Raw genomic sequence first — 17433 nt, forward strand, 5'->3', positions numbered from 1 at the left:
TTGCATTCGTTTACGAAAGGAGCAACAATGTTGTAAGCCAAAGATTGGTGGAGAAAGTTCAGTTACCAACAAGCTTTCATCCGAATCAAGCAAGGATCAAATTCATTACAAGACAATGTGTGAAAGAAGTATTATGTGATATTGCTTCCACGAACTCTTGTCATCTTCTTTTGAGAAGGGCATGGATTCATTTTAAAACGCTTAATCTTGATGAACGTTCCCTTTATTTGAGGCATGAGGGACATGAAATGAAGTTGAAATTTGTGACACAAGGACAAGCCAGTAAGGATCAACATAGACTGAATGAGAAAATAGAAAAAGAAAGAATAGAAAAAGAAGAAATATAAACTGCAGAAGGAAGGGAAATTGAAGAAAAAGAAAAGGAAGTAAAGACTAAGATGATGGAAAAGGTAGTAGAGAAACAAAGAGTTTAATCGAAGGGCACCCATGTTTAGTTGCATTCGTTTACGAAAGCGATAACAATGTTGTAAGCCAAAGATTTGTGGAGAAAGTTCTGTTACCAATAAGCTTTCATCCGAATCAAGTAAAGATCAAATTCATTACAGGACAATGTGTGAAAGAAGTATTATGTGATATTGCTCCCACGAACTCTTGTCATCTTCTTTTGAGATGGGCATGGCTTCACTTTAAAACGCTCAATCTTGATGAAAGTTCCCTTTATTTAAGGCATGAGGGACATGAAATGAAGGTGAAATTTGTGACAAAAGGACAAGCCAGTAAGGATCAACATAGACTGAATGAGAAAATAGAAAAAGAAAGAATAGAAAAAGAAGAAATATAAACTACAGAAGGAAGGGAAATTGAAGAAAAAGAAAAGGAAGTAAAGAAAAAGATGATGGAAAAGCTAGTAGAGAAACAAAGTGTTTAACCGAAGGCCACCCATGTTTAGTTGCATTCGTTACGAAAGCGACAACAATGTTGTAAGCCAAAGATTGTTGGAGAAAGTTCTGTTACCAACAAGCTTTCATCCCAATCAAGTAAGGATCAAATTCATTACAAGACAATGTGTGAAAGAAGTATTATGTGATATTGCTCCCACGAACTATTTTCATCTTGTTTTGAGATGGGCATGGCTTCATTTTAAAACGTTCAATCTTGATGAACGTTCCCTTTATTTGACGCATGAGGGACATGAAATGAAGTTGAAATTTATGACACCAAGACAAGCAAGTAAGGATCAACATAGGCTGAAGGAGAAAATAGAAAAAGAAAGAATAGGAAAAGAAGAAATATAAACTGTAGAAGGAAAGACAATTGAAGAAAAAGAAAAGGAAGTAAAGAAAAAGATGATGGAAAAGGTAGTAGAGAAACAAGGTGTTTAATCGAAGGCCACCGATGTTTAGTTGCATTCGTTTACGAAAGGAGCAACAATGTTGTAAGCCAAAGATTGGTGGAGAAAGTTCAGTTACCAACAAGCTTTCATCCAAATCAAGCAAGGATCAAATTCATTACAAGACAATGTGTGAAAGAAGTATTATGTGATATTGCTTCCACGAACTCTTGTCATCTTCTTTTGAGATGGGCATGGCTTCACTTTAAAACGCTCAATCTTGATGAAAGTTCCCTTTATTTAAGGCATGAGGGACATGAAATGAAGGTGAAATTTGTGACACAAGGACAAGCCAGTAAGGATTAACATAGACTGAATGAGAAAATAGAAAAAGAAAGAATAGAAAAAGAAAAAATATAAACTACAGAAGGAAGGGAAATTGAAGAAAAAGAAAAGGAAGTAAAGAAAAAGATGATGGAAAATGTAGTAGAGAAACAAAGTGTTTAATCGAACGCCACCCATGTTTAGTTGCATTCGTTTATGAAAGCGACAATAATGTTGTAAGCCAAAGATTGGTGGAGAAACTTCTGTTACCAACAAGCTTTCATCCGAATCAGGTAAGGATCAAATTCATTACAGGACAATGTGTGAAAGAAGTATTATGTGATATTGCTCCCACGAAGTCTTGTCATCTTCTTTTGAGATGGGCGTGGCTTCATATTAAAACTATCAATCTTGATGAACGTTCCCTTTATTTGAGGCATGAGGGACATGAAATGAAGTTGAAATTTATGACACCAAGACAAGCTAGTAAGGATCAACATAGGCTAACGGAGAAAATAGAAAAAGAAGAAATATAAACTACATAAGGAAGGGAAATTGTTGAAAAAGAAAAGGAAGAAAAGATAAAGATGATGGAAAAGGAAGTAGAGAAACAAGGTGTTTAATCGAAGGCAGCCCATGTTTAATCGAAGTTGAAATTTGTGACACAAGGACAAGCCAGTAAGGATCAACATACACTGAATGAGAAAATAGAAAAAGAAAGAATAGAAAAAGAAGAAATATAAACTGCAGAAGGAAGGGAAATTGAAGAAAAAGAAAAGGAAGTTGAAATTTATGACACCAAGACAAGCCAGTAAGAATCAACATAGGCTGAAGGAGAAAATAGAAAAAGAAAGAATAGGAAAAGAAGAAATATAAACTGCAGAAGGAAGGACAATTGAAGAAAAAGAAAATGAAGTAAAGAAAAAGATGATGGAAAAGTTAGTAGAGAAACAAGGTGTTAAATCGAAGGCCACCGATGTTTAGTTGCATTCGTTTACGAAAGCAACAACAATGTTGTAAGCCAAAGATTGGTGGAGAAAGTTCAGTTACCAACAAGCTTTCATCCGAATCAAGCAAGGATCAAATTCATTACAAGACAATGTGTGAAAGAAGTATTATGTGATATTGCTTCCACGAACTCTTGTCATCTTGTTTTGAGATGGGCATGGATTCATTTTAAAACGCTTAATCTTGATGAACGTTCCCTTTATTTGAGGCATGAGGGACATGAAATGAAGTTGAAATTTGTGACACAAGGACAAGCCAGTCAGGATCAACACAGACTGAATGAGAAAATAGAAAAAGAAAGAATAGAAAAAGAAGAAATATAAACTGCTGAAGGAAGGGAAATTGAAGAAAAAGAAAAGGAAGTAAAGAAAAAGATGATGGAAAAGGTAGTAGAGAAACAAAGTGTTTAATCGAAGGCCACCCATGTTTAGTTGCATTCGTTTACGAAAGCGACAACAATGTTGTAAGCCAAAGATTGTTGGAGAAAGTTCTGTTACCAACAAGCTTTCATCCCAATCAAGTAAGGATCAAATTCATTACAAGACAATGTGTGAAAGAAGTATTATGTGATATTGCTTCCACGAACTCTTGTCATCTTCTTTTGAGATGGGCATGGATTCATTTTAAAACGCTTAATCTTGATGAACGTTCCCTTTATTTGAGGCATGAGGGACATGAAATGAAGTTGAAATTTATGACACAAGGACAAGCCAGTAAGGATCAACATAGACTGAATGAGAAAATAGAAAAAGAAAGAATAGAAAAAGAAGAAATATAAACTGCTGAAGGAAGGGAAATTGAAAAAAAAGAAAAGGAAGTAAAGAAAAAGATGATGGAAAAGGTAGTAAAGAAACAAAGTGTTTAATCGAAGGCCACCCATGTTTAGTTGCATTCGTTTACGAAAGCGACAACAATGTTGTAAGCCAAAGATTGGTGGAGAAAGTTTTGTTACCAACAAGCTTTCATCCCGATCAAGTAAGGATCAAATTCATTACAGGACAATGTGTGAAAGAAGTATTATGTGATATTGCTCCCACGAACTATTGTCATCTTCTTTTGAGATGGGCATGGCTTCATATTATAACGCTCAATCTTGATGAACGTTGCCTTTATTTGAGGCATGAGGGACATGAAATGAAGTTGAAATTTATGACACCAAGACAAGCCAGTAAGGATCAACATAGGCTGAAAGAATAGAAAAAGAAGAAATATAAACTGCATAAGCAAGGGAAATTGTTGAAAAAGAAAAGGAAGAAAAGATAAAGATGATGGAAAAGCAAGTAGAGAAACAAGGTGTTTAATCGAAGGCCACCCATGTTTAGTTGCATTCGTTTACGAAAGCGACAACAATGTTGTAAGCAAAAGATTGGTGGAGAAAGTTCAGTTACCAACAAGCTTCCATCCGAATCAAGCAAGGATCAAATTCATTACAGGACAATGTGTGAAAGAAGTATTATGTGATATTGCTCCCACGAACTCTTGTAATCTTGTTTTGAGATGGGCATGGCTTCATTTTAAAACGCTTAATCTTGATGAATGATCCCTTTATTTGAGGCATGAGGGACATGAAATGAAGTTGAAATTTGTGACACAAGGACAAGCCAGTAAGGATCAACATAGACTGAATGAGAAAATAGAAAAAGAAAGAATAGAAAAAGAAGAAATATAAACTGCAGAAGGAAGGGAAATTGAAGAAAAAGAAAAGGAAGTAAAGAAAAAGATGATGGAAAAGGTAGTAGAGAAACAAAGTGTTTAATCGAAGGCCACCCATGTTTAGTTGCATTCATTTACGAAAGCGACAACAACGTTGTAAGCCAAAGATTGGTGGAGAAATTCTGTTACCAAGAAGCTTTCATCCCGATCAAGTAAGGATCAAATTCATTACAGGACAATGTGTGAAAGAAGTATTATGTGATATTGCTCCCACGAACTATTGTCATCTTCTTTTGAGATGGGCATGGCTTCATATTACAACGCTCAATCTTGATGAACGTTCCCTTTATTGGAGGCATGAGGGACACGAAATGAAGTTGAAATTTATGACACCAAGACAAGCCAGTAAGGATCAACATAGGCTGAAGGAGAAAATAGAAAAAGAAAGAATAGGAAAAGAAGAAATATAAACTGCAGAAGGAAGGACAATTGAAGAAAAAGAAAAGGAAGTAAAGAAAAAGATGATGGAAAAGTTAGTAGAGAAACAAGGTGTTAACTCGAAGGCCACCGATGTTTAGTTGCATTCGTTTACGAAAGCAACAACAATGTTGTAAGCCAAAGATTGGTGGAGAAAGTTCAGTTACCAACAAGCTTTCATCCGAATCAAGCAAGGATCAAATTCATTACAAGACAATGTGTGAAAGAAGTATTATGTGATATTGCTTCCACGAACTCTTGTCATCTTGTTTTGAGATGGGCATGGATTCATTTTAAAACGCTTAATCTTGATGAACGTTCCCTTTATTTGAGGCATGAGGGACATGAAATGAAGTTGAAATGTGTGACACAAGGACAAGCCAGTAAGGATCAACATAGACTGAATGAGAAAATAGAAAAAGAAAGAATAGAAAAAGAAGAAATATAAACTGCTGAAGGAAGGGAAATTGAAGAAAAAGAAAAGGAAGTAAAGAAAAAGATGATGGAAAAGGTAGTAGAGAAACAAAGTGTTTAATCGAAGGCCACCCATGTTTAGTTGCATTCGTTTATGAAAGCGACAACAATGTTGTAAGCCAAAGATTGGTGGAGAAAGTTCTGTTACGAACAAGCTTTCATCCCGATCAAGTAAGGATCAAATTCATTACAGGACAATGTGTGAAAGAAGTATTATGTGATATTGCTCCCACGAACTATTGTCATCTTCTTTTGAGATGGGCATGGCTTCATATTACAACGCTCAATCTTGATGAACGTTCCCTTTATTGGAGGCATGAGGGACATGAAATGAAGTTGAAATTTATGACACCAAGACAAGCCAGTAAGGATCAACATAGGCTGAAGGAGAAAATAGAAAAAGAAAGAATAGGAAAAGAAGAAATATAAACTGCAGAAGGAAGGGAAATTGAAAAAAAAGAAAAGGAAGTAAAGAAAAAGATGATGGAAAAGGTAGTAGAGAAACAAAGTGTTTAATCGAAGGCCACCCATGTTTAGTTGCATTCGTTTACGAAAGCGACAACAACGTTGTAAGCCAAAGATTGGTGGAGAAATTCTGTTACCAACAAGCTTTCATCCCGATCAAGTAAGGATCAAATTCATTACAGGACAATGTGTGAAAGAAGTATTATGTGATATTGCTCCCACGAACTATTGTCATCTTCTTTTGAGATGGGCATGGCTTCATATTATAACGCTCAATCTTGATGAACGTTGCCTTTATTTGAGGCATAAGGGACATGAAATGAAGTTGAAATTTATGACACCAAGACAAGCCAGTAAGGATCAACATAGGCTGAAAGAATAGAAAAAGAAGAAATATAAACTGCATAAGCAAGGGAAATTGTTGAAAAAGAAAAGGAAGAAAAGATAAAGATGATGGAAAAGCAAGTAGAGAAACAAGGTGTTTAATCGAAGGCCACCCATGTTTAGTTGCATTCGTTTACGAAAGCGACAACAATGTTGTAAGCAAAAGATTGGTGGAGAAAGTTCAGTTACCAACAAGCTTCCATCCGAATCAAGCAAGGATCAAATTCATTACAGGACAATGTGTGAAAGAAGTATTATGTGATATTGCTCCCACGAACTCTTGTAATCTTCTTTTGAGATGGGCATGGCTTCATTTTAAAACGCTTAATCTTGATGAACGTTCCCTTTATTGGAGGCATGAGGGACATGAAATGAAGTTGAAATTTATGACACCAAGACAAGCCAGTAAGGATCAACATAGGCTGAAGGAGAAAATAGAAAAAGAAAGAATAGGAAAAGAAGAAATATAAACTGCAGAAGGAAGGACAATTGAAGAAAAAGAAAAGGAAGTAAAGAAAAAGATGATGGAAAAGTTAGTAGAGAAACAAGGTGTTAACTCGAAGGCCACCGATGTTTAGTTGCATTCGTTTACGAAAGCAACAACAATGTTGTAAGCCAAAGATTGGTGGAGAAAGTTCAGTTACCAACAAGCTTTCATCCGAATCAAGCAAGGATCAAATTCATTACAAGACAATGTGTGAAAGAAGTATTATGTGATATTGCTTCCACGAACTCTTGTCATCTTGTTTTGAGATGGGCATGGATTCATTTTAAAACGCTTAATCTTGATGAACGTTCCCTTTATTTGAGGCATGAGGGACATGAAATGAAGTTGAAATGTGTGACACAAGGACAAGCCAGTAAGGATCAACATAGACTGAATGAGAAAATAGAAAAAGAAAGAATAGAAAAAGAAGAAATATAAACTGCTGAAGGAAGGGAAATTGAAGAAAAAGAAAAGGAAGTAAAGAAAAAGATGATGGAAAAGGTAGTAGAGAAACAAAGTGTTTAATCGAAGGCCACCCATGTTTAGTTGCATTCGTTTATGAAAGCGACAACAATGTTGTAAGCCAAAGATTGGTGGAGAAAGTTCTGTTACGAACAAGCTTTCATCCCGATCAAGTAAGGATCAAATTCATTACAGGACAATGTGTGAAAGAAGTATTATGTGATATTGCTCCCACGAACTATTGTCATCTTCTTTTGAGATGGGCATGGCTTCATATTACAACGCTCAATCTTGATGAACGTTCCCTTTATTGGAGGCATGAGGGACATGAAATGAAGTTGAAATTTATGACACCAAGACAAGCCAGTAAGGATCAACATAGGCTGAAGGAGAAAATAGAAAAAGAAAGAATAGGAAAAGAAGAAATATAAACTGCAGAAGGAAGGGAAATTGAAAAAAAAGAAAAGGAAGTAAAGAAAAAGATGATGGAAAAGGTAGTAGAGAAACAAAGTGTTTAATCGAAGGCCACCCATGTTTAGTTGCATTCGTTTACGAAAGCGACAACAACGTTGTAAGCCAAAGATTGGTGGAGAAATTCTGTTACCAACAAGCTTTCATCCCGATCAAGTAAGGATCAAATTCATTACAGGACAATGTGTGAAAGAAGTATTATGTGATATTGCTCCCACGAACTATTGTCATCTTCTTTTGAGATGGGCATGGCTTCATATTATAACGCTCAATCTTGATGAACGTTGCCTTTATTTGAGGCATAAGGGACATGAAATGAAGTTGAAATTTATGACACCAAGACAAGCCAGTAAGGATCAACATAGGCTGAAAGAATAGAAAAAGAAGAAATATAAACTGCATAAGCAAGGGAAATTGTTGAAAAAGAAAAGGAAGAAAAGATAAAGATGATGGAAAAGCAAGTAGAGAAACAAGGTGTTTAATCGAAGGCCACCCATGTTTAGTTGCATTCGTTTACGAAAGCGACAACAATGTTGTAAGCAAAAGATTGGTGGAGAAAGTTCAGTTACCAACAAGCTTCCATCCGAATCAAGCAAGGATCAAATTCATTACAGGACAATGTGTGAAAGAAGTATTATGTGATATTGCTCCCACGAACTCTTGTAATCTTCTTTTGAGATGGGCATGGCTTCATTTTAAAACGCTTAATCTTGATGAATGATCCCTTTATTTGAGGCATGAGGGACATGAAATGAAGTTGAAATTTGTGACACAAGGACAAGCCAGTAAGGATCAACATAGACTGAATGAGAAAATAGAAAAAGAAAGAATAGAAAAAGAAGAAATATAAACTGCAGAAGGAAGGGAAATTGAAGAAAAAGAAAAGGAAGTAAAGAAAAAGATGATGGAAAAGGTAGTAGAGAAACAAAGTGTTTAATCGAAGGCCACCCATGTTTAGTTGCATTCATTTACGAAAGCGACAACAACGTTGTAAGCCAAAGATTGGTGGAGAAATTCTGTTACCAAGAAGCTTTCATCCCGATCAAGTAAGGATCAAATTCATTACAGGACAATGTGTGAAAGAAGTATTATGTGATATTGCTCCCACGAACTATTGTCATCTTCTTTTGAGATGGGCATGGCTTCGTTTTAAAATGTTCAATCTTTATGAACGTTCCCTTTATTTGAGGCATCAGGGACATGAAATGAAGTTGAAATTTATGACACCAAGACAAGCCAGTAAGGATCAACATAGGCTGAAGGAGAAAATAGAAAAAGAAAGAATAGGAAAAGAAGAAATATAAACTGCAGAAGGAAGGACAATTGAAGAAAAAGAAAAGGAAGTAAAGAAAAAGATGATGGAAAAGTTAGTAGAGAAACAAGGTGTTAAATCGAAGGCCACCGATGTTTAGTTGCATTCGTTTACGAAAGCAACAACAATGTTGTAAGCCAAAGTTGGTGGAGAAAGTTCAGTTACCAACAAGCTTTCATCCGAATCAAGCAAGGATCAAATTCATTACAAGACAATGTGTGAAAGAAGAATTATGTGATATTGCTTCCACGAACTCTTGTCATCTTGTTTTGAGATGGGCATGGATTCATTTTAAAACGCTTAATCTTGATGAACGTTCCCTTTATTTGAGGCATGAGGGACATGAAATGAAGTTGAAATTTATGACACAAGGACAAGCCAGTAAGGATCAACATAGACTGAATGAGAAAATAGAAAAAGAAAGAATAGAAAAAGAAGAAATATAAACTGCAGAAGGAAGGGAAATTGAAGAAAAAGAAAAGGAAGTAAAGAAAAAGATGATGGAAAAGGTAGTAGAGAAACAAAGTGTTTAATCGAAGGCCACCCATGTTTAGTTGCATTCATTTACGAAAGCGACAACAACGTTGTAAGCCAAAGATTGGTGGAGAAATTCTGTTACCAAGAAGCTTTCATCCCGATCAAGTAAGGATCAAATTCATTACAGGACAATGTGTGAAAGAAGTATTATGTGATATTGCTCCCACGAACTATTGTCATCTTCTTTTGAGATGGGCATGGCTTCATATTACAACGCTCAATCTTGATGAACGTTCCCTTTATTGGAGGCATGAGGGACACGAAATGAAGTTGAAATTTATGACACCAAGACAAGCCAGTAAGGATCAACATAGGCTGAAGGAGAAAATAGAAAAAGAAAGAATAGGAAAAGAAGAAATATAAACTGCAGAAGGAAGGACAATTGAAGAAAAAGAAAAGGAAGTAAAGAAAAAGATGATGGAAAAGTTAGTAGAGAAACAAGGTGTTAACTCGAAGGCCACCGATGTTTAGTTGCATTCGTTTACGAAAGCAACAACAATGTTGTAAGCCAAAGATTGGTGGAGAAAGTTCAGTTACCAACAAGCTTTCATCCGAATCAAGCAAGGATCAAATTCATTACAAGACAATGTGTGAAAGAAGTATTATGTGATATTGCTTCCACGAACTCTTGTCATCTTGTTTTGAGATGGGCATGGATTCATTTTAAAACGCTTAATCTTGATGAACGTTCCCTTTATTTGAGGCATGAGGGACATGAAATGAAGTTGAAATGTGTGACACAAGGACAAGCCAGTAAGGATCAACATAGACTGAATGAGAAAATAGAAAAAGAAAGAATAGAAAAAGAAGAAATATAAACTGCTGAAGGAAGGGAAATTGAAGAAAAAGAAAAGGAAGTAAAGAAAAAGATGATGGAAAAGGTAGTAGAGAAACAAAGTGTTTAATCGAAGGCCACCCATGTTTAGTTGCATTCGTTTATGAAAGCGACAACAATGTTGTAAGCCAAAGATTGGTGGAGAAAGTTCTGTTACGAACAAGCTTTCATCCCGATCAAGTAAGGATCAAATTCATTACAGGACAATGTGTGAAAGAAGTATTATGTGATATTGCTCCCACGAACTATTGTCATCTTCTTTTGAGATGGGCATGGCTTCATATTACAACGCTCAATCTTGATGAACGTTCCCTTTATTGGAGGCATGAGGGACATGAAATGAAGTTGAAATTTATGACACCAAGACAAGCCAGTAAGGATCAACATAGGCTGAAGGAGAAAATAGAAAAAGAAAGAATAGGAAAAGAAGAAATATAAACTGCAGAAGGAAGGGAAATTGAAAAAAAAGAAAAGGAAGTAAAGAAAAAGATGATGGAAAAGGTAGTAGAGAAACAAAGTGTTTAATCGAAGGCCACCCATGTTTAGTTGCATTCGTTTACGAAAGCGACAACAACGTTGTAAGCCAAAGATTGGTGGAGAAATTCTGTTACCAACAAGCTTTCATCCCGATCAAGTAAGGATCAAATTCATTACAGGACAATGTGTGAAAGAAGTATTATGTGATATTGCTCCCACGAACTATTGTCATCTTCTTTTGAGATGGGCATGGCTTCATATTATAACGCTCAATCTTGATGAACGTTGCCTTTATTTGAGGCATAAGGGACATGAAATGAAGTTGAAATTTATGACACCAAGACAAGCCAGTAAGGATCAACATAGGCTGAAAGAATAGAAAAAGAAGAAATATAAACTGCATAAGCAAGGGAAATTGTTGAAAAAGAAAAGGAAGAAAAGATAAAGATGATGGAAAAGCAAGTAGAGAAACAAGGTGTTTAATCGAAGGCCACCCATGTTTAGTTGCATTCGTTTACGAAAGCGACAACAATGTTGTAAGCAAAAGATTGGTGGAGAAAGTTCAGTTACCAACAAGCTTCCATCCGAATCAAGCAAGGATCAAATTCATTACAGGACAATGTGTGAAAGAAGTATTATGTGATATTGCTCCCACGAACTCTTGTAATCTTCTTTTGAGATGGGCATGGCTTCATTTTAAAACGCTTAATCTTGATGAACGTTCCCTTTATTGGAGGCATGAGGGACATGAAATGAAGTTGAAATTTATGACACCAAGACAAGCCAGTAAGGATCAACATAGGCTGAAGGAGAAAATAGAAAAAGAAAGAATAGGAAAAGAAGAAATATAAACTGCAGAAGGAAGGACAATTGAAGAAAAAGAAAAGGAAGTAAAGAAAAAGATGATGGAAAAGTTAGTAGAGAAACAAGGTGTTAACTCGAAGGCCACCGATGTTTAGTTGCATTCGTTTACGAAAGCAACAACAATGTTGTAAGCCAAAGATTGGTGGAGAAAGTTCAGTTACCAACAAGCTTTCATCCGAATCAAGCAAGGATCAAATTCATTACAAGACAATGTGTGAAAGAAGTATTATGTGATATTGCTTCCACGAACTCTTGTCATCTTGTTTTGAGATGGGCATGGATTCATTTTAAAACGCTTAATCTTGATGAACGTTCCCTTTATTTGAGGCATGAGGGACATGAAATGAAGTTGAAATGTGTGACACAAGGACAAGCCAGTAAGGATCAACATAGACTGAATGAGAAAATAGAAAAAGAAAGAATAGAAAAAGAAGAAATATAAACTGCTGAAGGAAGGGAAATTGAAGAAAAAGAAAAGGAAGTAAAGAAAAAGATGATGGAAAAGGTAGTAGAGAAACAAAGTGTTTAATCGAAGGCCACCCATGTTTAGTTGCATTCGTTTATGAAAGCGACAACAATGTTGTAAGCCAAAGATTGGTGGAGAAAGTTCTGTTACGAACAAGCTTTCATCCCGATCAAGTAAGGATCAAATTCATTACAGGACAATGTGTGAAAGAAGTATTATGTGATATTGCTCCCACGAACTATTGTCATCTTCTTTTGAGATGGGCATGGCTTCATATTACAACGCTCAATCTTGATGAACGTTCCCTTTATTGGAGGCATGAGGGACATGAAATGAAGTTGAAATTTATGACACCAAGACAAGCCAGTAAGGATCAACATAGGCTGAAGGAGAAAATAGAAAAAGAAAGAATAGGAAAAGAAGAAATATAAACTGCAGAAGGAAGGGAAATTGAAAAAAAAGAAAAGGAAGTAAAGAAAAAGATGATGGAAAAGGTAGTAGAGAAACAAAGTGTTTAATCGAAGGCCACCCATGTTTAGTTGCATTCGTTTACGAAAGCGACAACAACGTTGTAAGCCAAAGATTGGTGGAGAAATTCTGTTACCAACAAGCTTTCATCCCGATCAAGTAAGGATCAAATTCATTACAGGACAATGTGTGAAAGAAGTATTAAGTGATATTGCTCCCACGAACTATTGTCATCTTCTTTTGAGATGGGCATGGCTTCATATTATAACGCTCAATCTTGATGAACGTTGCCTTTATTTGAGGCATAAGGGACATGAAATGAAGTTGAAATTTATGACACCAAGACAAGCCAGTAAGGATCAACATAGGCTGAAAGAATAGAAAAAGAAGAAATATAAACTGCATAAGCAAGGGAAATTGTTGAAAAAGAAAAGGAAGAAAAGATAAAGATGATGGAAAAGCAAGTAGAGAAACAAGGTGTTTAATCGAAGGCCACCCATGTTTAGTTGCATTCGTTTACGAAAGCGACAACAATGTTGTAAGCAAAAGATTGGTGGAGAAAGTTCAGTTACCAACAAGCTTCCATCCGAATCAAGCAAGGATCAAATTCATTACAGGACAATGTGTGAAAGAAGTATTATGTGATATTGCTCCCACGAACTCTTGTAATCTTCTTTTGAGATGGGCATGGCTTCATTTTAAAACGCTTAATCTTGATGAATGATCCCTTTATTTGAGGCATGAGGGACATGAAATGAAGTTGAAATTTGTGACACAAGGACAAGTCAGTAAGGATCAACACAGACTGCATGAGAAAATAGAAAAAGAAAGAATAGAAAAAAAAGAAATATAAACTGCAGAGGGAAGGGAAATTGAAGAAAAAGAAAAGGAAGTAAAGAAAAAGATGATGGAAAAGGTAGTAGAGAAACAAAGTGTTTAATCGAAGGCCACCCATGTTTAGTTGCATTCGTTTACGAAAGCGACAACAACGTTGTAAGCCAAAGATTGGTGGAGAAATTCTGTTACCAACAAGCTTTCATCCCGATCAAGTAAGGATCAAATTCATTACAGGACAATGTGTGAAAGAAGTATTATGTGATATTGCTCCCACGAACTATTGTCATCTTCTTTTGAGATGGGCATGGCTTCATATTATAACGCTCAATCTTGATGAACGTTGCCTTTATTTGAGGCATGAGGGACATGAAATGAAGTTGAAATTTATGACACCAAGACAAGCCAGTAAGGATCAACATAGGCTGAAGGAGAAAATAGAAAAAGAAGAAATATAAACTGCATAAGCAAGGGAAATTGTTGAAAAAGAAAAGGAAGAAAAGATAAAGATGATGGAAAAGCAAGTAGAGAAACAAGTTGTTTAATCGAAGGCCACCCATGTTTAGTTGCATTCGTTTACGAAAGCGACAACAATGTTGTAAGCCAAAGATTGGTGGAGAAAGTTCAGTTACCAACAAGCTTCCATCCGAATCAAGCAAGGATCAAATTCATTACAGGACAATGTGTGAAAGAAGTATTATGTGATGTTGCTCCCACGAACTATTGTCATCTTCTTTTGAGATGGGCATGGCTTCATATTATAACGCTCAATCTTGATGAACGTTGCCTTTATTTGAGGCATGAGGGACATGAAATGAAGTTGAAATTTATGACACCAAGACAAGCCAGTAAGGATCAACATAGGCTGAAGGAGAAAATAGAAAAAGAAGAAATATAAACTGCATAAGCAAGGGAAATTGTTGAAAAAGAAAGGGAAGAAAAGATAAAGATGATGGAAAAGCAAGTAGAGAAACAAGGTGTTTAATCGAAGGCCACCCATGTTTAGTTGCATTCGTTTACGAAAGCGACAACAATGTTGTAAGCAAAAGATTGGTGGAGAAAGTTCAGTTACCAACAAGCTTCCATCCGAATCAAGCAAGGATCAAATTCATTACAGGACAATGTGTGAAAGAAGTATTATGTGATATTGCTCCCACGAACTATTGTCATCTTCTTTTGAGATGGGCATGGCTTCATATTACAACGCTCAATCTTGATGAACGTTCCCTTTATTGGAGGCATGAGGGACATGAAATGAAGTTGAAATTTATGACACCAAGACAAGCCAGTAAGGATCAACATAGGCTGAAGGAGAAAATAGAAAAAGAAGAAATATAAACTGCAGAAGGAAGGGAAATTGAAGAAAAAGAAAAGGAAGTAAAGAAAAAGATGATGGAAAAGGTAGTAGAGAAACAAAGTGTTTAATCGAAGGCCACCCATGTTTAGTTGCATTCGTTTACGAAAGCGACAACAATGTTGTAAGCCAAAGATTGGTGGAGAAAGTTTTGTTACCAACAAGCTTTCATCCCGATCAAGTAAGGATCAAATTCATTACAGGACAATGTGTGAAAGAAGTATTATGTGATATTGCTCCCACGAACTATTGTCATCTTCTTTTGAGATGGGCATGGCTTCATATTATAACGCTCAATCTTGATGAACGTTGCCTTTATTTGAGGCATGAGGGACATGAAATGAAGTTGAAATTTATGACACCAAGACAAGCCAGTAAGGATCAACATAGGCTGAAGGAGAAAATAGAAAAAGAAGAAATATAAACTGCATAAGCAAGGGAAATTGTTGAAAAAGAAAAGGAAGAAAAGATAAAGATGATGGAAAAGCAAGTAGAGAAACAAGGTTTTTAATCGAAGGCCACCCATGTTTAGTTGCATTCGTTTACGAAAGCGACAACAATGTTGTAAGCAAAAGATTGGTGGAGAAAGTTCAGTTACCAACAAGCTTCCATCCGAATCAAGCAAGGATCAAATTCATTACAGGACAATGTGTGAAAGAAGTATTATGTGATATTGCTCCCACGAACTATTGTCATCTTCTTTTGAGATGGGCATGGCTTCATATTACAACGCTCAATCTTGATGAACGTTCCCTTTATTGGAGGCATGAGGGACATGAAATGAAGTTGAAATTTATGACACCAAGACAAGCCAGTAAGGATCAACATAGGCTGAAGGAGAAAATAGAAAAAGAAAGAATAGAAAAAGAAGAAATATAAACTGCAGAAGGAAGGGAAATTGAAGAAAAAGAAAAGGAAGTAAAGAAAAAGATGATGGAAAAGGTAGTAGAGAAACAAAGTGTTTAATCGAAGGCCACCCATGTTTAGTTGCATTCGTTTACGAAAGCGACAACAATGTTGTAAGCCAAAGATTGGTGGAGAAAGTTCAGTTACCAACAAGCTTCCATCCGAATCAAGCAAGGATCAAATTCATTACAGGACAATGTGTGAAAGAAGTATTATGTGATGTTGCTCCCACGAACTATTGTCATCTTCTTTTGAGATGGGCATGGCTTCATATTATAACGCTCAATCTTGATGAACGTTGCCTTTATTTGAGGCATGAGGGACATGAAATGAAGTTGAAATTTATGACACCAAGACAAGCCAGTAAGGATCAACATAGGCTGAAGGAGAAAATAGAAAAGGAAGAAATATAAACTGCATAAGCAAGGGAAATTGTTGAAAAAGAAAGGGAAGAAAAGATAAAGATGATGGAAAAGCAAGTAGAGAAACAAGGTGTTTAATCGAAGGCCACCCATGTTTAGTTGCATTCGTTTACGAAAGCGACAACAATGTTGTAAGCAAAAGATTGGTGGAGAAAGTTCAGTTACCAACAAGCTTCCATCCGAATCAAGCAAGGATCAAATTCATTACAGGACAATGTCTGAAAGAAGTATTATGTGATATTGCTCCCACGAACTATTGTCATCTTCTTTTGAGATGGGCATGGCTTCATATTACAACGCTCAATCTTGATGAACGTTCCCTTTATTGGAGGCATGAGGGACATGAAATGAAGTTGAAATTTATGACACCAAGACAAGCCAGTAAGGATCAACATAGGCTGAAGGAGAAAATAGAAAAAGAAAGAATAGAAAAAGAAGAAATATAAACTGCAGAAGGAAGGGAAATTGAAGAAAAAGAAAAGGAAGTAAAGAAAAAGATGATGGAAAAGGTAGTAGAGAAACAAAGTGTTTAATCGAAGGCCACCCATGTTTAGTTGCATTCGTTTACGAAAGCGACAACAATGTTGTAAGCCAAAGATTGGTGGAGAAAGTTCAGTTACCAACAAGCTTCCATCCGAATCAAGCAAGGATCAAATTCATTACAGGACAATGTGTGAAAGAAGTATTATGTGATGTTGCTCCCACGAACTATTGTCATCTTCTTTTGAGATGGGCATGGCTTCATATTATAACGCTCAATCTTGATGAACGTTGCCTTTATTTGAGGCATGAGGGACATGAAATGAAGTTGAAATTTATGACACCAAGACAAGCCAGTAAGGATCAACATAGGCTGAAGGAGAAAATAGAAAAGGAAGAAATATAAACTGCATAAGCAAGGGAAATTGTTGAAAAAGAAAGGGAAGAAAAGATAAAGATGATGGAAAAGCAAGTAGAGAAACAAGGTGTTTAATCGAAGGCCACCCATGTTTAGTTGCATTCGTTTACGAAAGCGACAACAATGTTGTAAGCAAAAGATTGGTGGAGAAAGTTCAGTTACCAACAAGCTTCCATCCGAATCAAGCAAGGATCAAATTCATTACAGGACAATGTCTGAAAGAAGTATTATGTGATATTGCTCCCACGAACTATTGTCATCTTCTTTTGAGATGGGCATGGCTTCATATTACAACGCTCAATCTTGATGAACGTTCCCTTTATTGGAGGCATGAGGGACATGAAATGAAGTTGAAATTTATGACACCAAGACAAGCCAGTAAGGATCAACATAGGCTGAAGGAGAAAATAGAAAAAGAAGAAATATAAACTGCAGAAGGAAGGGAAATTGAAGAAAAAGAAAAGGAAGTAAAGAAAAAGATGATGGAAAAGGTAGTAGAGAAACAAAGTGTTTAATCGAAGGCCACCCATGTTTAGTTGCATTCGTTTACGAAAGCGACAACAA

Source organism: Vigna unguiculata, chromosome 1, assembly GCF_037176805.1.
Source record: "Vigna unguiculata cultivar grain cowpea cultivar isolate G323 ecotype 2 chromosome 1, ASM3717680v1, whole genome shotgun sequence".
Lineage (NCBI taxonomy): Eukaryota > Viridiplantae > Streptophyta > Magnoliopsida > Fabales > Fabaceae > Vigna > Vigna unguiculata.